Source organism: Nomascus leucogenys, chromosome 9, assembly GCF_006542625.1.
Source record: "Nomascus leucogenys isolate Asia chromosome 9, Asia_NLE_v1, whole genome shotgun sequence".
NCBI classification, from domain to species: Eukaryota; Metazoa; Chordata; class Mammalia; order Primates; family Hylobatidae; genus Nomascus; species Nomascus leucogenys.
The window spans coordinates 22,990,214-22,996,213 of record NC_044389.1 but is presented as its reverse complement, the minus strand read 5'-3'; positions in this window follow the sequence as shown (position 1 = coordinate 22,996,213).

The window sequence follows — 6,000 nt, the reverse complement described above, 5'->3', positions numbered from 1 at the left end:
TTATAGGTATCATTATAGTTATTTTACAGATGAGGAAAAGGGAGATAGTGTTTGCCTCTGGGGACCATCAGACACTGGGGCGCTAAAGAAGTGTCACAAGCTTTATTTAGCCTTATCTGCAATTGTTTACATTTCATAAAGAAAATAGTTTTGTATTTTATTTTTGTAATTAAAAATTCATTTTTACATAAGTTTAAGTAACTCATGCTGGAAGTCACCCAGCAACTAAATGACAACACTGGAATTTAACTCATTTCTGTCAGGCCCCAGTGCTCCTAACCAAAATGCTCTAAAAAAAAAAAAACACCCAATTTCCAACAATAATACAATGAGTATGTACATCATAGTAAAAATATATATATAATGAGATATTTGGATTCACGGTCTGAGGTTCAGGTGCTTTTAATGTAGCGAGTAGGTCTCCAACAGATCTGCTGGCATTTGCAACCTATTACTGCTGATGGGCAAGTACTCAGAGCCCTTATTTGTGTTCATCCACTGTTCTACATAAAACATGTGACATTCCCTGGCTACTGGTGCTATAACTTGTCTATGCTGCTCTAAGGGATGAAGAAAAGACAGAACACTTAAACAAACCCAAAATAAATATCAAGGGCAGCACCTAGGTCTTTGACATCTCTCTAATGGCAGAAATCTTCCCTGTTGTCAAACGTACACACTCTCATAAACCATACATTGCACACACCCCCACTACCACCACCTCCGCCTCCACCACAACTGCCACCGCCATTTTATCCAGCTCATCATTGGCAGAAAAGAGGGAAATTTATGGATAATTTGGAAAGTAAGAAAGAATGATAGGCCTTATTTTATCACAATGTAGGCATCAGTGTTTTTCTGCTTTGGAAATGGGAAGTATATAAGTTAGGAATTCTTTAATATTACAGCAAAAATAATGCAAGACAAACATGTAATTAAGCATGGAAGGAATTTATGTATTAGAAGACTATTGGATAGTTCTCATCATCTCTAGGAGCCCCAGAAGTTGGAAACCTCCTCCCAAATCCTGCTGCGAAACTGTCCCACAAATTGGCATCACCACCACCGCTGGGCGCACACACTGCTGCTTTCAGGGCCAAAACCCCAGACACCAAGCGCCATCTGCTGCTACTGGATCCCATGGCACTGAGATGTGTTGTAGCTGTCACCGCCTCACCACTCTCGCCGGCAGCATTCTGCAGTTCCTCTTTTTCATGTAACTAACTTTCGATTCACATCCTGCCACAGACACATCTGATTGGCAGATACTATGGCATGTGCCCATGTCATAGCTAAAAGAAAGGCTAAAACATTTGTAATTTTTTATTTATGTAATGGGAGATGGGCTCCATATTATAAGGTAGGGGATTCTTCAAGAAGTTTCGGTACTGAGAAATCAAATTGAATGACAAACAGGAACCAAAAAATGCCATGGTAGAGATGAAGAGAACCCAAAACCTCTTTTTCTGTCCTTGTTTCCTTTTCTGAAACAAGTGACTATATACTCAAAGTCCATGGGGAACATGACAGAACCATTCTAAAAACTCACTAACACCTTCATGTCCAGCCAAGAACCAGCAAGTTCACATCTTATTTGAAGAAAACAAACCTTTATATGAGTTGGAAGCATAGTATCACAAACTGGCGCACAGGGGTAAATAGGTGCCTGATGTGCTTCCAGTCAGCCAGGCCCAATAATGTCCTTCAAGCCTGTAGAACTATTGCCTCTGATGTTCCTCCTCCACCCGGAAACAGAACCAATAGCGGCTGGTCTTGTGTCTACCCCCAACCTTCTCTTTCATGACAAAGCAACATGCAAGTGGAATCCCAAGGTAAGACAAATGTCGTCATTAGTTAACATTGATTAAACATAGTGTTTACGTCACTAAAATCCTCAGTACTATAATCATAAGTTCTTATTCACGGGCTATGATGATAACTATGTGAAATCTATTTCTGATTAATCTTTCCACCTAGTGCTTAAATATAGAATATTACTATATTCAATACAAATATAAAAACATTTGATTTATATTTATTTAAATATATTTTTATCCCTAGTATATTTATTAAATATATTAATATAGAGTTATGTATCTAGATGTATAAAAGGGTCAATATTTCAGCAAAAATTTTGCTATTAACTTTTCAAGGAAATTACATACTGGCTTTTAATTACAATGGCCTATGATGACACCTAGTGGCTAATGGGCATATTTTGAAATCCCCAATTTGACCAATGTAAATGATTTTTAATTTTTTTTTTAATAAATACGGTGATAATGTTTCCTTTTGTGGATTTTGGCACATTTTTAAAATAAAATAAGTACATAAAATTTCTCTTTACTGTCACAAAGAAACTGAAAAAAGTTAACTGTCATTAAGACCACTTTTTAAAAATTGTACTTAAATCTTCAGATAATATATTAGCTATCAATCATACCTAAAAAGGAAGAAAATAACATTATGCAAGTTCAAAATGAATGTAGGCATTTTAATCAGTTAACTCTCTAAATTTATAAAAATATAAGGCAGAATCACTTAACATAAAATTCCTGGAATGGAAATCATAGATTTATAGTCCTGATTGTGCCTCAAATTAGTTGTGTCCTTGAGCAAATTGTGCAATGTCTCTGTGCCTCAATTCTATAATTAGTAACATGAGAAGGTCAGAATTTACAGGCCTTTGAGCAACTTCTTATGTGAGACTCTACAAATTGCTGTCAGTCACATGGCCTTCCTCATCTAGGCACCTGTGCCTAACACAACAGAGTATGAAATGCTCCATTCTGAACTCAAGGTTTAACATATATCAGCTTTTCTGACACATATATTTTCTTTTAGATCATAAATTCATAATATGTACTTAATATTTAATTCATTTATAGTCTCAATCTTGAAATGTTTGGTAACTTCATTAGCTATTGAACAAAATGATATTAATTTTGAATGTTTCCTCAAGTTGCTTCACTAAAATGAAAAAGGAACCACTAGCATCTTTCCTTAATATTCAATAAGCATATCTTTTTCACTTTATTCTAGAAATTTATAATTTTGCATAACTCTATTAAGTCTTCTCACAGACTTCCACTGTCTACATCTGAAGAGCTCTAGTCATGATAGTTTGAACATTTGAACTCATTTTACAGTTATCCCTCCCTCTCTGCACTAGGCACCCCCAACACACACACACACACACACACGCAAATTCTTACCATCTTTGTCTTACCATCTTTCTCTTTTTATAGTTGTTTTCATTTTTTTCTTTTTTTAAAAAAAGTTGATTATTAAATATTTCAAGCATAGAGAAAATTGTAAGTCCATATGTAAAACACCCATGGATCTATCACTTATTTTTGTAATCTTAACATTTTGTCATATTTTATTTAGTAAAAATGGAATACTGCACAGACAATTAAGACCCCATATACCTATCCCCTGCCTCCATCTCTATCAGAAATCACTATCTATATTTAGAGTTTATAATCCACCTGCATGTCTTTATATTTTTATCACATATAACCAGGAGCAATACATGTACGGGTTTACATGTTTTAAAACATTATATAAATGTTTATATAAGTATATATTCTTCTGCAATTTGTTTGTACAGAAGTTGTTAATTTCAATGTAGTAAAATTTACCAATCTTTTTCTTTAAGTTTTATACCTTTGTTTTTCTTTAAGAAATCTTTCTGTAGCTCGGGGTCATAACAGGTTCTGTACTAATTTTTTAATTAAATCTTTAATATTTTTACCTTTAACCCATTGTTTTGGGTATAATGTAAGGCTGGTATCTAAGGTCATGGGCTTTTTTTTCTATATAGATAATCATCCCAGCATCAAACTATTGAATAATCCATATTTTTGTGCTCTGATTTTCATCTCTGTAGTATTTTATTTTTCCATATGAGTAGGGCTGTTCTGTGCTGTACATTTTTCTATTTGTCTTTACTTGCAGATATTATACTGTTTTAATTTCTACAATTTTAGAGTAAACCTGGATATCTGTTCTCTCCACCATCTTGAAAAATGCCTTAATTATTTTTGACTCTTTTTTGAGGTATGAATTATAGCAAGAACTTGTCAAAGTCAAAGGAAATAGCTCTACTGTAATTTTGCTTGGAATTACATTGAATGTATAGGTTAATGAAGACAGAGTTATATTTATAATATTTTCCTCCATGAACATAATATAGCTCCTTTATTTAGGTTCTCTGTTTCATGAAAATACTAAGTTTTCTCTAGAAACTCTTGCACATCTCTTGTTAAATTTATTCCTAGGTTCTATATAATTTTTTTCACAATTTTAAATGCTATGCTTTAAGCTATATTTTATCTTTGCTTATGCTATATAAAGAAAAGCAGATTATTTTTACGTGTTAATCTTGTATTTCAACAGCGTAATTAAACTTTCTTTAGTGTCAAATAATTTGCCTATATGATCTTTTTAGATTTTCTTCGTAAGCCGATAGGCCTTCCCTATAACAATAATAATTTTGTCTCTTCACTGATAATAGTTACACTTGTTTGCACTTTGCACTAGGTGTGGCCTCCAGCAAACATTTAATAGAAACAATGACAGTAATAGGATAGTACTTCAAAGGTTTTATTCTTAATATGACATTTGCTGTAAGTTTTTGGTAGAAACTCTTCATAGGATTAAGGGATTTCTCCTTTATTCCTAGTCTTCTTTATTGTAAATCAGTATTGCATATTTATCAAATACTTTTTCTGCACTTATTGGGATAATCACATGGCTTTTATCTATTAATGCGATGAAATACACTATTTTATAATAGTAAAACTTCCTTGATTCTAAAACAAGCCCAATTTAGTTCTAATGTATTCTTTTACATATTAAAGATGAGCCTATAATTTTCCTTTCTCATATTGTCTTTCTTTGGTTTTGATATAGAGGTTTTACTAGTTTCATAAAATGTGTTTAGAGATATACTCATTTTCTACTCTTTGGAAAAGTTTATGTCATATTTGGATGTCCTGTTCTTTGCATAGTTGATTAAGGTTCCTGTAAAATTAACTGGAGCTGGATTTGTGGTTTTGTGAGTGTGGATGGAGACACGGGCATAGGAGGAGGTATGCTGACGCACTAGGAGATGAAAATATTCAAACTTTCATTTAATTCCCATAATAGTTAAAGATCTATTCAGATTTTCTAATTATTTTTTAGTCAGCTAAGTGACATTTTTGTAGAAATATGACCATTTATTTTTTGGTCATAGTATTCTCCTGTGATTCTGTTTCATATCTATTAGAACTGTAGATCTGTAGCCATGACCTTTTCTTATCCCTAATATTGTTAAAGGTCATCTCTCTATTTTTACTATATCACTTTTGTCAGAAACACTTCCTTATTTTTATGTAGAAACAAATTTGTTTCTTAACCCTTTTTGTATTCACTTTCTATTAAATTATGACAATTGCTTTTATTTCATTAATTTGTGCTTTTACCTATGTACTATTCCTTTCCCTCTGATTTATATGTTTTTTTTTGGTACTGTTTCCCTATCTTCTTTGTTGATCGCGTAGCTCATTATTTTACAGTTTTCTTTCTTTTTAAAATATAAGCATTTAATGTCATATAATTTATCCTTAAAAAAATCATTTTAGGCCTGGCACAGTCATTAATGCCTGCAATCCTAGCACTTTAGGAGGCCAAGCTGGGGGGATTGCTTGAGGCCAGGAGGACAAGACCAGCCTGGGCAACATAGCCAGAGGCTATCTGTACAAAACTTTAAAAAAAAAGAAGTCATGGTGGGCCAGCCCGGTGGCTCACACCTGTAATCCCAGCACTTTGGGACGGCAAGGCGGGCGGGTCACGAAGTCAGGAGATCGAGACCATCCTGACTAACATGGTCTTTACTAAATATACAAAAAAAAATTAGCCACGCATGGTGGTGGGCACCTGTAGTCCCAGCTACTTGGGAGGCTGAGGCAGGAGAATGGCGTGAACCTGGGAGGCAGAGCTTGCAGTGAGCCG